Source organism: Phoca vitulina, unplaced genomic scaffold, assembly GCF_004348235.1.
Source record: "Phoca vitulina isolate PV1807 unplaced genomic scaffold, GSC_HSeal_1.0 scaffold45, whole genome shotgun sequence".
NCBI lineage: Eukaryota > Metazoa > Chordata > Mammalia > Carnivora > Phocidae > Phoca > Phoca vitulina.
In genome coordinates, this window is record NW_022589748.1 from 3,723,662 (window position 1) to 3,746,393 (window position 22,732).

A 22,732-nucleotide genomic window follows, 5' to 3' on the forward strand; every position below is an offset into this window, starting at 1 on the left:
ATCGGCAGGGAATCTCGGGTGCAGGAGTGCGAGCCCTGCACGGTGGCTGAGGCTGGCTGCATCGCCGCACGGAGCAAGCGAGGGCTACCCCCGGCCTAGATAGGCGCCCCGCGCCCCGGCTCCCCTCCCCCACCCGAGCGGCCGCGCAGGCCCCAGGTGCAGCCATGTTCTTGCTCCCACCACCCGCGCCTCCATTGACAGTCCTTGCCGGAGAGGGCCGGGCGCTGCGCTCGCCGCGTCCTCGGGTTCGGGGCTCGCCTGCGCGAGGCTTCCTGGGAGTCGTAGTCCACCGCCCCCGCCGTCGCGTTGGTGGGGACGAATCAGAAACTACAACTCCCGCTGGGCGGCGCTGCAGGTGCGCACGCGCAGCGCGCCTTCGAGGAACAAAAAAAAAAAAAAAAAAAAGAGGAGGAGGAGGAGGGTGAGAGAGAAGCTCGGAGAGCAGAGAAAAGGGGCCACCGATCGCCCCCCCGCTTCCCCGCACGCGCTCTCTAGCTGAGGCCGCCCGCCTGCCGCGGTTATCCCGGCCTCTCCCTCGGTCCCCTGTGATCGGATCTAGGCGCTGAGCGAGGCCCTGCCGGGGCGGCCATGCGGCGGTGACAGGAGCTCGGCCGAGACGCCCGGGCCCCTCGCCCTCTCACCTCCCGCCCGCTCGCCCGCTCGCCTCAGCCCGAAGCTGCTCCGCCGCGGCCGCAGCTCGTGCGCGGTCCACACTCGCTTCCCTTCGGCTCGCCCAGCCCCGGCGCTGCCTGGAGGCGGCTGCACTCGGGTGAGTCCCTGTCGCCTCATTCCCCGTCCCCCGCCCCGGTTGCCATCACGAGCAGGGCCTTTATTTGAGACGCGCCCCCTCCGGGGCCTGCACAGACTGGGGTCTGTCGGCGGCCGTGTTGGGGTACCCGGTCCCCCACCCCCACCCCGGGCCGCCGGCGTTGGGGGTGGGGCAGGAGCAGACGCGGTCGCGGGGGACGACAGTTGCACGCGCGCGCCTGGGTGCGCGTGGGGGAGGGGCGCGCGCGCCGGCGCTGCGTGGGGGGGCCTCACGCGTGAGGCCCGCGCGCGAGCGAGCCTGCGGGCTGCGCATGCCCGGCCGCTGATTGGCCGTCTCGGGCGGTGCGGGTGCGCGCGCGGTGCCAGGCCCGAGCCGTGGGGTCGCGCTCGGCCTAGTGTCTCCGGGGCTCGTGCGCCCGGGCAGCAGACGCGCCGGATTGGCCGGCGGGCGGCCGGGGCGGCGCTGCCGCGCTGCCTGGTTACTGCGGCCGGCGGGCAGGCGGGCCCGGGAGCGCCGCCCCTCCCCGCCCCCGCTCCTCCCCGCCCCTGCCCGCGCCCAGGTGGAGCCAGGAGTGGGCTTTGTCCCGGGCCCGGCCGGCGCGCCGGCCCCGCGGGGCCTGCTCTTGGGGGGAAATAAACACAATGACCGGAAGGAAAACCTCAGCCTTCAGGCCATGAAAAGAAGCCGTCTGGATTCCGCCAGCACCCAGACGGGGTTTCGGGGAGGGAAGAAGATAAAAAACTGTCCTCCTTACCCTCCTCCCTCCCCCCCGTCCACTTTATTCCAAGTTTTGCCCTTTAATAAAGCAAGTTGTTTTTTTTTTTTTTTTTAATGTGGTTTTGCGGCAATTGGCTGAGAATGTTCAGATGTCTAGTTCCGTTCGAGCAGTGCTCGCTCCTGCTGATGCGGGACTCCGTGCAGACTTCTCACTTCTTTGCATTCAACTTCGCTGCAGACAATGGCTTGATGGGCCCGAGTGCAGAAGAGTAGTCTTTGGGCGTTCAGGAATCAGAAGGGGAAGTTAGTTTGCAAATGAGGGTGCATCGGAGTGCTCTGAGGAGGCCGAGCTTTTTCCCGAGGCTAAGGCCTACGACTGGGAATGACATTTTATTTACTACTACGTCTGTATATTTGTTTTGTCAATTCTTCAGCCCCAGAGTTCTACTGCCGGGCGCTTTCCTTTTTCCTCCTCCTTTGGACCTTGGCTCACACCTTTCGGCTGGAAGGACTTTTTCTTCTCTTCAGGCTTTGGAACTCTTTTCTTGTTCATATGCAATCACTGAAAGCCGTCTCTTGCATTGTTCGGTCAGAATTTGTTGTTTCTTCGTACGGTGTCCCAGTCAACTTGTGTGGCCCTTCTAGGAGGGTATCTTTATTTCCCCTATGAGTGTGTTTGGTTCTTCCCTGTGTACTCGTGTCTGCCTAGTCAGTGGGTAGGAGGGGTAGGGATTAAGCCTTTTCCGCCTTTTGTCTCCCCAGTGTACAAACCGTCAAAGGGCCTTGCATATAGTAGTAACAACAGCTAACGTTTGGATGATGTTTCCTAAGTGCCCGGCATCCCTCTTAAGCACGTAACGTGTATTTTCTTATTTAATCTTCAAAACAACCCCCTAATTCCCTTGTGTAGATGAGGAACAAGTCTAGAGAAGCTGAGTAATTGACTCTTGATTACTCAGCAAGTCAACCTTGACTCCCAAGATTTGAGCCTAGGCAATATGACTCTTAACCCCTAAGCTAGTGGCTTTCCAACTCCGGAGCATCAGCAACCCCTGGAGGGCTTGTTAAAACACAATTGCCAGGCCCCACCCCAGACTTTCTGATTCTGCAGGTCTGGGGTGGGGCCCGATCATTTGCATTTCTAACTAGTTCGCCCTGCTGCTACAAGGAAGGCACTTTGAGAGCCATTCACCACGGTGAAGAATTAAGTTATGAGTGCGGGAAATTTATTCTAGATTTTCTTTAACGAAATTAAAAGTTCAGTAAGTCTCAGGTTTTATTTTTTATTTATTTACTTTTAAAGATTTTATTTATTTATTTGACAGAGATAGCACAAAGTAGGCAGAGAGGCAGGCAGAGGGAGAGGGAGAAGCATGCTCTCCGCTGAGCAGGGAGCCCGACATGGGGCTCAATCCCAGGATCCTGGGATCATGACCTGAGTGGAAGGGAGATGCTTAACCCAGTGAGCCACCCAGGCGCCCCTAAGTCTCAGGTTTTAAAAGGAGCCATGGATTTAAGTACAGGGTAAAATTAGAAACCGAAATAATCTTGGCTTTTTTTTCACTCTCAATCATTTTTTAATTTATTTATCACACTGGCATTTATTATCTCCTCCCAGAGATGGCTGAAGCATCCTGTCCCACCACCGAATCTAGTCTGGAAACCCTGAAAGATGTGATAGGGCCTGAGCGTGACAGTGAGATGGGGGAGGTGCTGATCACCTGTAGCCCTGAATCTTCCCCCACCCCTCCCAAGCCCCAGGCACGTCCAGCGATTTGGTTTACTTTTTTCTCTTTCCTTTTTTTTTTTTTTCTTCTCATTTTTTTTTTAAGTAGGCTCTAGGCCCTACATGGGGCTTGAACTCAGGATCCTGAGATCAGCAGTTGCATGCTGCACTGACTGAGCAGCCAGGCGCCCAATTTGGTTTACTTTAAAAATGACTACAAAGGGGGCGCCTGGGTGGCTCAGTTGTTAAATGTCTGCCTTCAGCTCAGGTCATGATCCCAGGGTCCTGGGATCGAGCCCGGCATCCGGCTCCCTGCTCGACAGAAAGCTTGCTTCTCCTTCTCCCACTCCCCCTGCTTGTGTTCCCTCTCTCGCTGTGTCTGTCTCTGTCAAATAAATAAAATCTTAAAAAAAATGACTACAAAGACTGTCCTTAAAATGTAGGTTTCTGAGGTTCTTTTTCTTGGGGCACAAGTCTTGAGAAAGATTTTTTAGTTTATTATAATGGATTTCTTTCTGGAGAAAGTAACTCAAATTAGGTAGGAGGAATGTTCTGTCATTTTTGATGATCCATAGATGGATCGTGTGTTCCAAAACAAAACATAAAAGACAAGGGCCCTTCTCCAGGTTGTTATTAAAGGAGCCGTAAATAAGACACTGAGAGATTACTAAACACTTAACCTTTCCAGTTATTACTGCTGGCTAGCTTATGCATTGCATTCCACCTGATTCAGTTCTAACATGGTCTCTTCATTGAAAACATGCGTTTTTAAATATTGCGGTTCTCTTCATAACTGTGGTGTGGTATAATTCACATGATATTGTTTTGACCACTGGCTTAAACAGATGCTGATCAAGTGATTTTTATGTATGTGTAAGGGAAAATTTTTTCTGAATAGTTGAGAAGTAATACTCTGAGAACAGTAGCAGAAATACTGTTTTTAGAAATACGTTAGAGGCAATTTACCTGAAAGGTAATTGCCAAGAATTTTATCAGTAGCAGTCTACTAATGATCACTGGTAGCATTTTTCTTCAAAAGTTGTATACATTCATTGGGTGAAGCTTATTCATTGTTACTAACTGAAAGAAAGTTGGATATGCAGTCAGTCATTTGGTTATAATTGTGAAGTTGAGATTCCTTGTAATCAAGGCGGTTTAAATGGCAACATAGCAACATGCAGAATATTCAGTTGGTCAGAATGTAGCCTGAGGTGACTTGCGGGGGGGGGAATAAAATTGAGAATTAGTATTTAAAGGATGTAAGTACAGTGGAAAAATGATGTGGATAAAATCATCCCAGGTGTTGAAGGTGGTATCTTGATACTCAGTTTCCATTCTTTTTTGTCCTTTACCATTCTCTCCCTTGCCTGTGCTTTGCTGGAACTCTCACCACTGCAGTTTTTTCCTGTTTTTGTTTTCTTTCATTCTCTTTGTTTCTACAGTCCTTGTCTTTCTCCCCGGGCTTATTTGTGTTTTCTTTCTGGCACTTACTTATTCCTCTGCTTTTTCCACTTTGGCCTAGTGGGAACATAAGAGAAAGTTCGAAATAGCCAGGGATTTTCAGAGTTGATGGGAGAATTCACTCACTGTTCCTTGGTTGTAACTTGATTGAAAACCAGAGTACTTTGGGGGCGCGTGGGTGGCTCAGTTCATTGAGGGTCAGACTCTTGGTTTCTGCTCAGGTCGTGATCTCAGGGTTGTGAGATCGAGCCCCGCGTGGGGCTCAGCATGGAGTCGGCCTGAGGATTCTCTCTCCCTCTCCGCTCCTCCCCCAGCTCCCTTTCTCTCTCTCATAAATAAAATCTTTAAAAACCCCCAGAACTATAGAGGATTTTTAAAGAATTCGTTTATTTAAAATGTAATTTAAGAGGCAAAATGAGTTTATAACTGTGAGAGAAGAATATGACTTAGTGTGGCTCTAACAGACGTAGGTTCCAAAATCAGACTGCCTGGATTCAAATCCTGGCTCATGCTGCTTCTGGTTGTTACCGTGAGCAATTCACTTCACCTTTTTGTGCCTCATTTTCCCTATTTTAAAAAAAGTATGAATGATGATGAGAGAACCTTGTTTCTCTTACAGGTTGTTGTGAAGATTGAAAGTGCTTGGGACTGGCGAACAATAAGCATTCAGTAAATATTACCATAAAAATACTGTGTTGAATACTTCTGAGAAATTGAATTTTCTAAGGAAATAAAAATTGTCCCAGTAATATTGACTACAAGGTTAATCTCCCCAGACCGAAGAATATAAGTTCTGGAAAGGCAAGGACTTCTTGGGATTTTTTCCTTGTGACTGTTAAATTGTTTTGTTTTTGTAGGAGGGCAAAGGAAATAATGGTTCTTTTTTTTCCCCTTAAAGTACAGGTATGAGATTATATTGTAGAATTATATATATAATTCTACAAACAGAGTAGTGAAGAGTTTGGTTTTATTTAGGGTATCTGCTTCAAACAAGCTGAAAAACTATAAATTTGTGTAATGGAGATGAAACATGTCTACCTTGTGAATAGTGAATTTTATAATTGAAAAATAGCCTTCTGGAACTGCTTGCTCAACACATAAATTCACTGCGCCTATTTTCTGTCTTCAACCCTCACAAGTTTTAGAGGTAGTAACCTCTTTCCCTACTGGTGATGTTGATGTATTTGAGATAGAAAGTAGTAAAGGAGTTGAAAGGTAGTCGTAATTTCTTGGCTTTTGCAGGGCAATTAAAGGAGGTAAGGAAATCTTAGCTATCTTATTTGTGGCCAGGCACCAAACACTTCAATTACATTATTTCATCGATAATTTGACAAAGAAGGATGTCAGCATATATTATGCCCACTTTATAAGTGAGGAAATAGAAATTGACCCTAGTTCTGGAATGAGTTTGAAAATTGGCTGAACAGTTATCAGGAAATCCGTTAGCTTTACTTCTTCCTCTTGTTCTTTCTCTTTCTGCCACTTTAAGCATATTTAAGCCTTTTTTTATGTATAGCATTTTTTATTCAGTGGCATTGATTATGTTCAAAATGTTGTACAATCATCACTACTATTTGTAAGATCTTTCTTTTCACCCCAAATAGAAACTCTGTACCCATTAAGCAATAACTCATCATTTCTCCTCTCCCCCAGTCTCTGGTAACCTCTAATATACTTTGTATCTCTGTGAATTTGCCTGTTTTATTCTTTATACTTACTTGTTTGTTTATTTATTTATTTTTAAGTAGGCTCTACGCCTAACATGGGGCTTGAACTCACAACCCTGAGTTAGGACTCGCATGCTCTACTGACTGAGACAGCCAGGGGCCCCTTGCCTGTTTTAGCTATCTCTTTTAAAGTGGAATTGACAGTGTTAGTCATTTTGTGTGTGGTTTATTTCACTTAGCGTATTGGTTTCAAGGTTCATCTATGTTGTAGCCTGTGTCAGAACTTCCTTTCTCTTTATGGCTGAATAATGTTCCATTATATAGTATACAGCATTTTATTTGTACTTTCATCTGTTGATGGACGTTTAGATTGCTTCTGTCTTTTGGCTGTTATGGATATGCAGGTGTGGACATTGGTTCACCCCTGTGTTTTGAAGCCTGTTTCCAAATCTTGTGTATATACCCAGGAGTGGAATTGCTGGATCATTGTTTTTCTTTTTAGTGCTTTTTTTGGGGCAGAAGAATTTGGATAGATCTGAACAAATCTCCCAATAGTGTAGAAAACCCACGTAAAATGCACTTGTCCCCTTTGTAAAGAATAAATTTGTGTCTGCCATTTCCACCATGAACACCTCTTTCTTTCAAGTGATTCCGCATAGTGATAAAAAAAAAAGTTGTAAAATATACATACCACAGAACTTGACCGTTTTTCATTTATAGTTTACTTATTTTTAGTGTATTGTTAATTATTATGATAGCTACATAATATTTATAATATACTACAAAGAAATCATATCAGTAATCATTTTAACTGTTTTTTAAAACTTTTTTTTTTTTTAAGTAGGCTCCATGCCCAACACGGGGCTCGAACTCATGACTGGCCCTGAGATCAAGAGTCGAATGCTCTACCGACTGAGGAAGCCAGGCACCCATTTTAACCATTTTTAAGTGCATAGTTCAGGGGCATAATCCCAAGGTACAATCACATATGTTGTTGGAACCAACACATCTCACAGGACTTTTTCTTTTTTTTTTAAGCTTTTATTTATTTATTTGAGAGAGAGAGCAGGGGGAGGAGTAGAGGGAGAGGGACAAGCAGACTCCCCGCTGAGCCTGGAGCCCGACGCAGAACTCCATCCCACAACCCTGAGATCATGACTTGAGCCAAAACCAAGAGTTGGTAGCTCAACCGACTGAGCCACCCAGGCGCCCCTGGGACTTTATCTTCCTAACCTGAAACTGCCCATTAAACAACAATCCAGGTTTCCCCTTACCCCAGCCCCTTGCACTCAACTGTTCTACTTTCTCCCTGTAATTTTGATGATTTCAGGGACCTTGTAAGTACAGTATTTGTCCTTCCCTGACTGGTTTGCTTCACTTAGCATAGTGTCTTCAAGATTCATCCATGTTATAGGATGTGTCAGAATGTCCTTCCTTTTTATTTATTTTATTTTTTTAAGATTTTATTTATTTATTTGATAGAGTGTGAGCAAGAGAGAGCATGAGTGGGGCAGAGGGGCAGAGGGAGACGGAGAAGCAGGCTCCCCGCTGAGCAGGGAGCCCAACTTGGGGCTCGATCCTAGGACCCTGGGACCATGACCTGAGCTGAAGGCAGACGCTTAACAACTGAGCCACCCAGGTGCCCCCCAAAAACCACTATTAAGAATTTAAAAAGGAAGGACGGGGCGCCTGGGTGGCTCAGTTGTTAAGCGTCTGCCTTCGGCTCAGGTCATAATCCCAGGGTCCTGGGATCGAGCCCCACGTCCGGCTCCCTGCTCAGCGGGAAGCCTGCTTCTCCCTCTCCCACTCCCCCTGCATGTGTTCCTGCTCTTGCTCTCTCTCTCTGTCACATAGATATATAAAATCTTTAAAAAAAAAAATAGTGGTTTTTGGATTTCTGTTTGTTTTTATAGAGTGGCCAAAGAAATAATTTTTTGAAACTACTGTGTTGATTATATTATAGTATAATTGTAGAAGCAGAGAGGAGTGAAGAGTTCGATCCAATTTAGGTATTTGGTTAAAGTGAGCCCTGGTTAGAGTCTGTGAAGATTGCTGATTGTATGGGTCTCATCCTTTTGAGGATAGCTGTGTGAGTTTGGATTCCATTTGCATGCATAGTCCTTAGCTTAGTGTTTTTTACAGTAAGTAAAAAATTATTTTCTGGGACCTGGGTGGCTCAATTGGTCGGGTGTCCATTTCTTGATCTCGGCTCAAGTCTTGAACCTCAGGCTTGTGAGTTCAAGCTCCGCTTTGGGCTCCACACTCAGTGTGGAGCCTACTTTAAAAAATGATTTTTATCATGTCTATTGCTTCTGTAAAGCTTTTAGAATACTTTTTCTAGGGTGTGTTGTAAAACAGTGGGGTAGTCACTTAACCAGATACTCACTTTTTGAGTCTATTTACTTCATAATTTTTCCCTTTATTTATAGCCTTTATCTGTAGGAAAAACATTTTTTTTAACAATGGTATTTAAGAACCCAGCTTTTTTTTTTAATAGTTTTTTTTTTTTAAGATTTATTTATTTGAGGGCACCTGGCTGGCTCAGTTGGTTAAGCATTTGTCTTTGACTTGGGTTATGTTCCCAGGGGCCTGGGATCGAGCCCCGCATTGGGCTCCCTGATCCGTGGGGAGCCGGCTTCTCTCTCTGCCTCCCTCTCTCTCTGTCTCTCATGAATAAAGAAATAAAATCTTAAAAAAAAAAAAAAAAGATTTATTTATTTGAGAGAAAGAGCGTGAGCACGAGCAGGGGGAAGAGGCAGAGGGAGAGGGAGAAGCAGACTCCCATCTGAGCAGGGAGCCTGACTCTATCCCAGGACCCTGAGATCATGACTTGAGCCAAAGGCAGGTGCTCAACCGACTGAGCCACCCAGGTGCCCCAGAACAGTTTCCTTATACTAGCAAAATGAGTGACTGAGCTATTCACTCTTAATCTTCTATATTTTAAGCTTTGGAGACGGGATCCCTTATTGTTTTTGGAGCAGTACTTACTCACTTACCCAACATATTGAGGGCCGCCTGGGTGTGTTAGCTCTTCTGCAAAGCCTCAGGACACACTCTGTTTCTTGGAAGATACTGGTCTGGGCAGGTTATATTGTTGAGAGCTTCAGGATAAAGACTGTGAAGTTGAGTGTGTGTATTCATTCTAGTTAGGTATTTGGAGTAAGGTGACTTTTTATTTTATTTTATTTTATTTTAAAGATTTTATTTATTTATTTGACAGAGAGAGAGATAGCGAGAGCAGGAACACAAGCAGGGGGAGTGGGAGAGGGAGAAGCAGGCCTCCCGCCGAGCAGGGAGCCCGATGTGGGACTCGATCCCAGGACCCTGGGATCATGACCTGAGCCGAAGGCAGACGCTTAACGACTGAGCCACCCAGGCGCCCCGTAAGGTGACTTTTTAAAGTTAAATTTAAAACAATTTTTGAGGACCACATTTGATGTAAACGCGTGCATGCTTTATTTTTTTTAAGATTTATTTATTTGAGAGAGACGGGGAGTGTGCATGTGTGAGCTTGTGCTCAGAGGGAGAGTGAGACAAGCAAACTCCCCGCTGAGCAGGGAGCCTGACACAGGGCTTGATCCCAGGACCCTGAGAACTTGACCTGAGCCGAGGTCAGATCCTTAGTTGACTGAGCTATCCAGGCACCCCCACATGCAAGCTTTAAAAACACTTCAAAGCGGTGATTATTGTATACCTTAAAAGTACACAATGTTAGATGTCAATTATTATCTCAGTGAAGTTGGGGAAAATAAATGGGGAAAAAAGCAGTGATTTATTTTGACACTTTTCTCATTAGTTTTCCTGCCCCATCAGACGATAGGTTATTTTATTTAGTGGTAATTAAAGCAACTAGTTGGGAGATTTTCATTTTATCAGACTTGGATTTGGAGAGTTTATATGTAAATAAATAGATACATTACATATGTGTTTTAAAAGTAACTATTTTAATGAAATTTAAATTTTTTTTTTTTTTTTTTTAAAGATTTTATTTATTTATTTGAGAGAGAGAGAACAAGAGACAGAGAGCATGAGAGGGAGGAGGGTCAGAGGGAGAAGCAGACTCCCCGCCGAGCAGGGAGCCCGATGTGGGACTCGATCCCGGGACTCCAGGACCATGACCTGAGCCGAAGGCAGTCGCTTAACCAACTGAGCCACCCAGGCGCCCTGAAATTTAAATTTTTATTTTTTATTTATTTTTTTAAAGATTTTATTTATTTATTTGAGAGAGAGAGAATGAGAGACAGAGAGCACGAGAGGGAAGAGGATCGGAGGGAGAAGCAGACCCCCCGCCGAGCAGGGAGCCTGATGTGGGACTCGATCCTGGGACTCCAGGATCATGACCTGAGCTGAAGGCAGTCGCTTAACCAACTGAGCCACCCAGGCACCCTGAAATTTAAATTTTTAAACGGTTAATTTAGTGAATGCTTGTGTGAAACTCCAGCATGTACTTAACTTACATTCTGATAACTTTGTGTAAGTACACATATTATTGTCATTTTCCAGAGTAGGAAGTTTGGGGTTCAAGAATCCCAAGGTCAGTCATATCTAGTACTGGAGATAGAACTTGAATTCAGAACTTTGGTCTCATTCCAAAATTGGCGTTCATAGTAGCTTTGCTCTGTTGCCTGCCATCTGTGAACAGTGCATCAAGAAAAAATAAAGATGGGACTTTGTAGAGCATAGTTACTTGATTTTCATTTCCTGTTCCTATTCGTACAAAGTTAGAAAAAGAACAAGCGATCCAGGGGTGCCTAGGTGGCGCAGTCATTAAGCGTCTGCCTTCAGCTCAGGTCAGCTTGTGTTCCCTCTCTCGCTGTGTGTCTCTCTGTCAAATAAAGAACACATGATCCAGCTTTCCCAGTCCTAAATAATTTTTAAATTTGTAATAATGTCAAAGGGATACATTCTTGGTGTGTTGGTAGAACAAGATCTGGACTACCAATTTAAAAGGGTAAGTTACACATTTGCAAACATTTTCTCTTGAACTGTGGTGCCAAGAAAAGTTGCCAATCTTCCTGAATAGCTGATATGGGTTATTGATTGATCGATTGATTGATTGGTTTGTTTTTCAAGGACATTGCTTTGGCTACTTGTGAGGCTCAGGACTGAAATTGTGACCCATCAGTTGGGCAGATCCTCTTTCCCTGGCTTCATTTTATTATTTTGTAATTCTTCCTTTCACCTGGCTTTTTTAAAAAATAAAATTTAGCTATTTTTGTTAGGTATCTCAACATGTTTTTCAAAATATGGTGGAGAAGGGTGTTAAGTTTTAAGCATAAATATAACTGTTACAGATCATTTCTTATTTCTTTTTTTTTTTAAGATTTTATTTATTCATTTATTTGAGAGAGAGAGCACATGAGAGTGGGGAGGGTCAGAGGGAGAAGCAGACTCCCAGCTGAGCAGGGAGCCTGATGTGGGACTCGATCCTGGGACTCCAGGATCATGACCTGAGCCGAAAGCAGTCGCCCAACCAACTGAGCCACCCAGACGCCCTGTTACAGATCATTTCAAATCTTAACCTTTCAAATGTATTTTGTTTCTTGAGAGATCGCTTGGGTTTTACTGGCATGGTTACCAGCTATTGCAGTAGATAGAAATGAAGAATTAAGCATCTTAAAATGTAAGCAAAGCCAGCTATCAAAACTTAAAAGCCTTGACTAAAAAATCCATCTTGAGCAAAGGTTCATCTTAGGGATTTCTAGTTTTATTTCTAAGCATTTGCCATTACATAGAATTTCTAAAATTAATGAAAGTTAAACAAACTAAAATGGGCTCTTTGGCTCTGTTTCTTTTGTCTGCTGAAGTATATATGTTCAATATATGTTACTATATTAATATAAATTGTGATACTTTATATTCTGTTATGAAATGTTTGTGAAATGGAACCTCTGAATGAAGCACTAACCTGATTTTCTTCCCTTTGGAAAATACCTATTAAGCCTGTGGAGTTAAACTCTTAGCAACGTGAATTAAAATATCCCTCTGTGATAATGGGCAAAAGAATAAGGGAATTCTGGGAGTTACAGGTCCAAGTGTAGTGTCTGGTGAGCTGATCTTATCTGAGATGTTACATCCAATTCTGGGACCTTGCCTGGAGAAACTGGAATACTTTGAGGATGGTGTAGTAAAGGTAAAGGATGTTACAAGGACAGCACAGGACAGACTAGGGATGCTTAGTTTAGAGATGAGCACGTGAAGGAGCACTATGCATTGAAAGGGCTTTTTTGTAGAAGGAGGATGCCACAGGGACAGATTTGATCCATTAGGAGGACTAATATTAAACCAGACCCGTGATTGCATATTGTTAATTTAAAATTAGCAAGGTCAGGGTGCCTGGCCGGCTTAGTCCGTGGAGTGTGCGACTCTTAGATCTTGGGGTTGTAAATGGAGCCTCACATCGGGTGTAGAGATTACTTAAACAAATAAAATCTTTTTTTTTTATTCATTAAAATATTTATTGAGAAGCTAGGGAGATAGAAAAGTGATTAAAACATCGTCAAAGAGGTGAGGCAAATGCACACATCATAGAAAGCCAAGTGTAAGGGGGTCACTGAATCACAGCAGTCTAAAGAAAAGTGCTTTAGGAGATTAAGAATGAGATTGCTTCCAGTAAACAAATAAAATCTTAAAAAAAAAAAAAGCAAGCTCTCTGTTGGAGGATAGGTCAAATCTTGGGGTGCCTTAAGAGAGTTGGGCAAGAATACCAGTAACAAGTAACATTTTTTGGGTGCTTTTTATAAAAGCATTTACTGTTCTAAGCACTGCTTACATTAGGGCACTTTTTAATCTTCACAGCAATCCTGTGTTCCAAGGTCGGCAGGCGCCATCAACCTAAGCAGTCGGATTCAGAGCCCATGCTCTTAATTATCACATTATACTAATTTACAGTTCTGATATTAATGTTTAAAGTATAGGTAATGATATTAATGATAAACTAGTAATTTTACTTAACTGTTACTAAACAGGATGGCTACAGGGTTGAAAATCATGTGAACTTACCTGGGATCAAATTATTGATTACACTTTCTGAATTAGGCATTTTAGCCAGTGATCTACTATTTGATAGCCTTCATTGTGACTGAGTTTAGTATTGAGGGGAAAACATCAGCCAGGAGCTTAGGATTCATTGTTGAATTCAGCACGTGTCGGGAGTGCCAGGCACTGTGTTGGTGCTGGGGTGACAGGATTCCCCCCTCCAGTCTAGGGTACACACACACACCGTCAATAGCAAATACTGTCCACATTAAAAGCCTCCGGTTTACCAGTTGTGTGCGGTCTGTAGAGAAGTTTGATAACCTTTTAAGGTAAGTGTAGTGTGTGTGCCTTCACTTCTGGGCTCTTTTACCTTCATGAGTTTCTAGTCATTCCCTCCTTTAAGTGCAAAAAGAAAGAAAAATAGCCCATTTCCAGTTTTATTTAGCTAATGGAGACAAATTGTAATCAGTAATTTACTATTTAATGTCCTTTGCCTTTCTCCTGATTCAAACATTCTGCCTACCTTTGACAGCAAAAGCAGCAAGACAACCCCTGAGATAAGGCAAAAGTAGAAAAATTTTGATTAGCTTATTAGCACATACGTATTTAGTGCTTTAAAAATTATTTGGGACGCTCTTAAACTGACAAAATAGTTACAAGAACAGCAAACAAAAATTTCCCATATACCCTTCACCCAAAAACCCCATTCAGGTTTTGCCAGGTGTCACTTTTTTTTTTTTTTTTAAAGATTTTATTTATTTGAGAGAGAGAGCATGAGAAGGGGTTCCAGAGGGAGAGAGAAGAGAGGGAGAAGCAGACTCCCCTCTGAGCAGGGAGCCTGATGTGGGGCTCGATCCCAGGACCCCAGGATCATGACCTGAACTGAAGGCAGCCTCTTAATCAACTGAGCCACCCAGGCGCCCCGCCAGATGTCACTTTATAGCAAAAGGGTCTGTATAATCCAGGATCACATTTTCACCCAGTTGTCTTCTCCCTCTAATACACCTCACTTTAGAACAGTTCCTTAGCCTTTGAATTCGGTGCCCTTGACCTTTTTGAAGATGTAGTCATTTTACAGAATGTCCCTCAACTTGGATTTGTCTGATGTATTTAGGCAGGAATATCACAGTGTTCTCGGTACATTCTGTTGGGTGGGACATGAGGTCTATTTGTCCCTGACTAGTGTTAACTTTGATCACTTGGTGTGTGCCACGCTTTACTTTGTTAATAAGTATTTTGTATGGCAATACTTCGGGGATAATGAAACTCTTTTTTAGAATTAAGGATTTTTTCTTCTCTTGAGGCTGGGGATTTTAATTTTTTAGCATGAAGGTTAGCACATGGACCTAAAAATCCCATTATAGTTTTTGTCTGTCTCTTTCAAACTAATGTTTTCCTGGAATTTAAATATTGTGAATAGTGGAATTTGGGAAACATTAAAAATCAGATTAAATTTTATAGGGGCACCTGGGTGGCTCAGTCATTAAGTGTCTGCCTTCAGCTCAGGTCATGATCCCAGGGTCCTGGGATGGAGCCCTGTGTCGGGCTCCCTGCTTGGATGGAAGCCTGCTTCTCCCTCTTCCTCTCCCCCTGTTTGTGTTCCCCCTCTCACTGTGTATCTGTCAAATAAATAAATAAAATCTTTGAAAATAAATAAATAAAATCTTTTAAAAATAAATTTTACAGTAGATGGTGTGGTTTGAAAGAACATGGAGAATTAAGAACAGTCAGATCTCAATTAGATTGTACTTAATAATTCTGTAATCTCGAGCAATTTACCTTGTTTTTCCGTTATAAGCTGTTCTTACGTTAAAAAAAGTTCTGCTTTGGGGGCGCCTGGGTGGCTCAGTTGGTTAAGCGACTGCCTTCGGCTCAGGTCATGATCCTGGAGTCCCGGGATCGAGTCCCACATCGGGCTCCCTGCTCGGCAGGGAGTCTGCTTCTCCCTCTGACCCTCTCATGCTCTCTCTGTCTCATTCTCTCTCAGGTAAATAAATAAAATCTTTAAAAAAAAAAAAAAGTTCTGCTTTGTAAAATGTGTCAGGCAAATGCCCTGCTTTGGTAATAAACACATCAAGTTAATTTCTTTGGTATCCCTCAGAAGACAAATTAATAGGGTCAGCGAATGTCTTCTGTAGAAGCTACTAAGTAGACATAATTAGAGCAAATGGTAACATGTTGAAAGAAATTTAAGACACAAATTCTGTGTTTGCAATCCGAACTCATTATAGTAAATGTACACTGACATTTTAGGGATGAATGTTTCCTCTCCTGAGAAACAGATTACTTAGCTTTTACTACTTAGTAATTATAGGTGCAACATGGAGGTATTAAATGCCATCAATTTCAGAGGTAAAAAGATTTACGCAGCCTAGAAGAGTGTTGGAATATAGTATTATATGATGACCTAAATTAATTTTAATGCAACTGAATCTTGTTTAGGATAAAGTCAGCTGATTGAACTGTTAGATCCTTTCCATTTATTTTCGGCACCGTTATGACAAAATGTGTAACATCTTAGATGATGAATTTTAACTTTTCTGTTTGTACTCATCATTTTGAGGAAATTTCTTTTTTTTTTAAAGATTTTATTTATTTATTTGACAGAGAGAGAGACAGCGAGAGAAGGAACACAAGCAGGGGGAGTGGGAGGAGAAGCAGGCTTCCCGCTGAGCAGGGAGCCCGATGTGGGGCTAGATCCCAGGACCCTGGGATCATGACCTGAGCCGAAGGCAGACGCTTAATGACTGAGCCACCCAGGTGCCCCTGAGGAAATTTCTTTTAAAAAAGTACAATTTATATTTAAAAGTTTGAGGTGCCATTTTACATTTTCCTTAGAATTAAGTGATACTTGAAATTATTTTATACTTTTCACTGAAGATGCTTCTATTAGTTTATATCTTTAGACTCTGATGGTGCCTTTCATCATTAATTTTGTCAAAACTTGACTTTAGGATTTCTTTTTTTTTTTTAAGATTTTATTTATTTGACAGACACAGCGAGAGAGGAAACACAAGCAGGGGGAGTGGGAGAGGGAGAAGCAGGCTTCCCGCGGAGCAGGGAGCCCAATGTGGGGCTCGATCCCAGGACCCTGGGATCATGACCTGAGCCAAAGGCAGACGCTTAACTACTGAGCCACCGAGACGCCCCTTGACTTTAGGATTTCTTAATAAAATGAGTTGGTAAATTTGAGTTTTACCTCACATGTAAATAATAACCTGAGACTAGATCTCATAGAATGGAGAACAACTGGAACTGACACCAAAACACCGAGGAAGAGATCTTAAATACTGGCCCAGAAAAAGACCATCCATAATACAGGAAAATCATACTGCATTTTTTTAATGTATTTTATTTTTTTTTAAGTAGGTTGTACGTGCAACATGGGGCTCGAACTCATGACCCTAAGATTAAGAGTTGCGTGCTCTGCCTAGTGAGCCAGCCAGATTCCTCCCACTGCGTTTTTAGGGGTAGAGGTCAATAACTGAGCAAGTTTGGATGAAACATTGTCCTGGTAAAAATATTCCTTTGTTTGTTTGTTTTTACGTCTGAAACCTGTTGAATAATTATAGAATCGAATACCATTATCTGTCCTAAATACTGGCTGTAGTCTTCCATGGACAGTGTCCTAGTGGTAAGATATTTTAGGTACTGTTGAATATTTTCTTAGTTTTAATCGATCCAGGTATCTGGCTAGGATTTAGTGGTTATGGCTCTTGTACAAAACATTGAGTTAGGAAAAGTTAATGATTTTTGCAATCCTGAAGATTATTTTACCATACTTAAGTAACTATGTAGGGTAGATCTTAATTGCTTACTATAAGTAAAAATAACGGAGATAACCTTAGCAGTTTGTACAAAATTGTGAAAATAAAGTTTTTGAGAATAGAATAAAATAATGGGCCTGGTGCCCCTATCAGTTTAAATCCAGTTCCTCCTGGTTGAGAAGTGGGTCCTGGGTCTTGGATTTTACTAAAATTTTACTAAGTTAAACTGTTGTTTAAACTCAACTCTGAGAGCTGTTATTTGCTGTTAAGAGGAGATATGACTCCTGATGGAGCCTGTCACCAGAATTCTGTGACACGGATTACGTGTTCACGTAAACACGTGGCCTGTAACTCCTTCATTTTTTTTTAAAGATTTTATTTATTTATTCATAAGAGACAGAGAGAGAGAGGCAGAGGGAGAAGCAGGCTCCCCGCTGGGCAGGGAGCCCGATGCGGGGCTCGATCCCAGGACCCTGGGATCATGACCTGAGCCGAAGGCAGACACTTACCATCTGAGCCACCCAGGCGCCCTCATTCATATTTTTTTCTTTGAACCAAATCCTTTATTTTCTTCATAGAATGTGACTGATGTTGACTATAAAGTGTTCCTCAATGTTCACTGTATTCCTCAATGTCCATTGTAATCTGTGTTTTATGGAAAAAAAAGGATACTATCCTTTTGCTTCAGTTTGTTTACAGTGGGTGGCAGTTAATTTACTGCCTCATAAAGATTGCCTAGTATTACAGTTTTAATCACTCTGTAATTATTTACCTTGGGTTCCTCTGTTTAACCTGTTTTTCTTTGATTATTATTGTGCATGAAAGAGGTAATTTGGAATTTGGAGATACGGATTCCAGCCGCTTGTTATAAAATTAACTGTCTTTATGACCATAGCAAGACAGCTAATCTTTCCAGGTTGGGCTTCTCATTTATAACATAATGGAGCAAGGAGGTTGCACTAAAATATCTTGATTTTTTTTTCCCCCCTTGATCTAAGATTATATGTTGTAAGAGTGAAATGGAAAGATGCTTGTTGAAATTAACAAAATATAAATACAAAAAAAAAGGGTAAAAATGTAATTAAAAAACAGGATCAGTGTGATATAGTACCTTCCCCACTTACTAGTCTGATCTGAAGCTTAAATTTGAAGCACAAGTACTGAAAATTTAGTAATATTTGATTTTATTTATTTATTTTAAAAAGATTTTATTTACTTATTTGAGAGAGAGGGAGATAGAGAGAACGAGTGGGGGGAGGGGCAGAGGGAGAAGCAGACTCCCTGCAGAGCAGGAGCCCAGTGTGGAACTTGATCCCAGGACCCTGGGATCATGACCTGAGCTGAAGGCAGCCGATTAACCGACTGAACCACCCAGGTGCCTAATTTTGTAGTATTTTAGAGATCACCATAATAAAAAATATTAAGGACCTCAGTGGGTTTTTTTGTTTTGTGTGTTTTTGTTGTTGTTAGAATGATAATGGCATGTGTGAAAATCTTCATGAAGTCTCTGACTCACTATAAAATATTTTTTGTTATTTTGCTATTTAGCATTAACAGCAAGGATCAATAAACTAAAAGAAGTATGGTCAAATGAAAATTTGTATGGAATTAATTATTGGCTTATTTTGAGGTGGAACAGATCAAAACAGTAAGGACTCAGATAAACCTAATCCTTGAAATGGATCTCCAACAAGAAACACAAGAAGATTGTACAGAATGGCTGGAGTCTGGTTTCAGACAGATCAAAAAGGCATCACATCCATTAAACAGTAGCTGACCAGGATGAGAGATGTATGAAACAGTAACAGTCCAATGAAGGTCATCTTTGAAAGTCCTAAAGGAGAATTGAAAATCAAATCAGGGAAACACAAGATGAAGTCAGAAAACATTCAGAAAAGACAAATTGAGGAAATTGAAAAAATAGTAAAGAAGATACAGCAGACTAAGGTCGCTGCTATTTTTTGTGTGTTAGGCTTATGCTTTCTCATCCCTTTTCTCCTGATACCGGTGTCCTGGCTTTGCTTTCTTTTTAGTAGGCTTCACGCCCAACATGGGGCCTGAACTCGCAGCCCTGAGATCAAGAGTCGCATGCCATACGGACTTAGCTGGCCAGGCGTCCCCCTGCTTTGCCTTCTGAATAACTGCCTACCTTCCTATTCCATGTGGTCCTAGCTAGACTGCCAATCGCAGTGAATCCCAGATAATTTTGTTCTGACTAGCCACTGTAATTAGACCAGGCTTGTGACACAAACCCCCAGAACTCTTGTGTACGTTGTAGTGGGAAGATAAGATAATCTGTTGCCTCTAGGGTCACAGTATAGGTGTGTGGTAAACTGAAAGATGCATGTGGCCGTCATCTTTGTCTTAGGGAAGAAACCCATCTGCTCAAGGAGAAGTGAAGAATCTGTGTGGGAGTAGAGAGAACTCTTAACGACATGTCTTGTGTTTCCGGATCTAGCATTATGTGGAGCCAGTGCATCCTTTCAGCTGAATAACTAAGACGTAAAAATTCCCTTCTTGGGGTGGTTGGAAGTAGGAATTTGTAACCTTACAGTCTAAGATAGTTTTGGCAAATTCATAAGTTGTTCTTAAGAATAAAGAATATTATAAGATGTGGTTACCAGAGTGGGTGGAACTAATAAGAATGTTCTAAAATTATAGAATAAAACCGGTATAAATAACAAAAAGTTGATGAGATGGGAACTTGGAAGGGCTAATATAGAAAGGCTAATAGGAAAAAGAAAGTGGGAATTCAGATAATAGAAGTGAAAATCACTTTTGTCCTGAAGGTACCTACCAATTGCAACACCTTATGGGATGAGAGGCTCAGAAATGGAAGCCCAGAGCCTGCACAAAACTAGGGGTCAAATAGGAGACTTTTTTTTTCCAGTAAGATGAGACCCCAAATTGGATGAGGGTGATTGACAAGTAAGCTAGCCTGCATCCCTGTTTGTGGTCTGGGTTAACATCTGGGTGGCACAAGCAACCTGAAGTCTTGAACTTGGATTATGGTGGTCCCAGGGAGGTGGTGTTCCCAGACACCTGGAGGAATCTGCCTTAATCAAAGGTCTCACATTTAAAATAATTTTTCTTTCTTTCTTTTTTTTTTAAAGATTTTATTTATTTATTTGACAGAGAGAGACACAGCAAGAGAGGGAACACAAGCAGGGGGAGTGGGAGAGGGAGAACCAGGCTTCCCGGTGAGCAGGGAGCCTGACGCGGGCCTCGATCCCAGGACCCTTGGATATGACCTGAGCCCAAGGCAGATGCTTAACCGACTGAGCTATCCAGGTGTCCTTAAAATAATTTCTTTTAATGTTTTTTTTAATGTAAAGTGAGCAGCACATAACAAAAGATAATCAGGCATACATGGGAGCAAGTACCATGAATATGAGCAAAAACTACCAGAACAACAGAAATACAGCTGCTAAGACTTTTTTTTTGAATTGCTAGAGACTATGAAACAACTACCTCTATTATGTTTTAAGAAATAGGGCACCTGGATGACTCAGTTAAACCTCTGCCTTGGGCTCAGGTCATGATCTCAGGGTCCTGGGATTGAGTCCTGCATCCGGCTCCCTCCTGCACAGGGAGCCTACTTCTCCCTCTTCCACTCCCCCTGCTTGTGTGTGCCTGCACGCTCTCGCTCTCTCTCTGTCAAATAAATAAAATCTTAAAAAAAAAAAATATGTCAGGCTTGGGGCACCTGGGTGGCTTAGTGGGTCATGAGATCAAGCCCTGCTTTAGGCTCCATGCTCAGCACGAGTCTGCTTAAGTTTTTCTCTCTCTCCCTCCCCGTCCCTCTGCCCCTCCCCCTCTCCTCTCAGATAAATAAATAAAATCTTTTTTTAATAAAAAAAATATGTCAGGCTTGAAAATCTCTAGGGAGTGGGAAACTATAAAAGGTTACATAACAACAAATAGAAATTTTAGAAGTGAAAATTATAAACAATAAAAAGCTTGATGTGTGGTTTTAATAACAGAATAAGCACAGCTAAAGAAAGAATTAGTGAAATGCAAGGTGAGTCTGAAGAAATAGTGAAGAGAGGAAAAATGAGAAAAATAAGAAGTGAGTATGAGTCTTAGGACGAACGTAACATTCCGTCTGAGTCTCAGTAGGATGGGAGACGGAGAACCAGACAGAGACAGTGTGTGTGAAGAGGCAACAACTGACCATTTGATACATCGGAATCCTTAGTCAGGAATCCCAGGGAAGGACAGACTGAATAAGAAGAAATGTGCATCTAGATGCATAGTGAACCTATAGAAAACCAAAGAAAGAAAACAACATACAAACAGCAGGGGGTGGGGTGGGGATTACCTTCAAAGGAGACGCCAGATGACTTTTGAAAGGCAATAGTGGAAGGCAGGATATAATGAAATAACCTCCGTGTGCTGAACGAAAGAAGCTGTCGACCTAGATTTCTATTCCAGTGAAAATATCTTACAAGAATAAAAGACTTATAGCAAACAAAAGCAATTTGCCGTGAGAAAGAAATTTTAAAGAATTAACTTAGGCAAAAGAAAAGTCTTGAGATGCAAAAAAATAAACAAAGACTCTTAAATATGTTCCTAAAGAAAAATGAAAAATTGTGTGAAGCAGAAAATACTGCATTTGAAAGTACAGAATTAAAACACATATACAAAAGCTAAATAATCAAGGAGTTACATGACATAATAATCAGAATTGAAAGAATGAATTGGGATTGAAAATTATTGACAATTTTGGGGCACCTGACTGACTCAGTTGGTAGAGCATGTGACTCTCAATCTCAGGGTTGTGACTTCAAGCCCCACATTGGGCATGGAGCCTGTTTTCAAAAAAAGGAAGATTATTGACAATTTATGTAAGTATGAAGCCATCAGACATCAACTTAGTAATGGGCATAGGATCTGAGTAACCTAAGAAGAAATACGAATAATAAAAGTATGAAAAGTGTGTTTTGTTTTTTTTTAAGATTTTATTTATTTATTTGTCAGAGAGCGAGAGAGCACAAGCAGGGGGAGCAGCAGGCAGAGGGAGAAGCAGGCTCCCCGCCAGGCAAGGAGCCCAACGCAGGACTCGATCCCAGGACCCCGGGATCATGACTGGAGCGGAAGGCAGACGCTTAACTGCCTGAGCTGCCCAGGCGTCCCTGAAAAGTGTTTCTTAAGCGAGCAAGGAAATTCAACTACTTTGGTAGTATTGAGGTATTCGTAGTGATTAGGTCCTAGCTCTCCAAAAATGTTGGTGAGGCTGATAAATTTAGTATATTTTATTTTATTACTATGTTTTTTTAAAGTGCTTTTTAAAAGTAATCTTTACACCCAACACGAGGCTTAAACTCATGACCTTGAGATCAAGAGTCACATGCTGTATCAATTGAGCTAGCCAGGCACCCCAAATTTAGTCTATTTTAAACATTTCTGAGAACAGTGTAAAAATTTTGGCATTATGTATCAAGAGCTATAAAGATGTTAATACTACTTATGGGAGTGCCCGGGTGGTTCAGTCAGTTGGGCGTCCTAATCTTGATTTCAGCTCAAGTCGATCTCAGGGTCAAGGGAGATCTCAGGGTTCAGGGATCAAGCCCCGCATCAGGCTCTTGCTCAGTGGGTTGTCTGCTTGAGACATTCTTTCCCTCTGCCCCTCCCTTCCCTCCACTTG

General features: G+C 42.4%; 1 protein-coding gene across 7 annotated transcripts in view; it reads left to right on the top strand.

The window, feature by feature from the left end:
• The first annotated feature begins 406 nt into the window (after positions 1-406).
• The window catches only part of GTF2I (general transcription factor IIi), a 106,855-nt gene continuing 84,529 nt past the window's right edge, over positions 407-22,732 (top strand). For all 7 annotated transcript variants that reach the window (XM_032431166.1, XM_032431169.1, XM_032431167.1 and 4 more), the window contains exon 1: positions 407-769. The gene's annotated coding sequence lies outside the window, so the exon portion shown is untranslated. The remainder of the gene's footprint in view (positions 770-22,732) is intronic.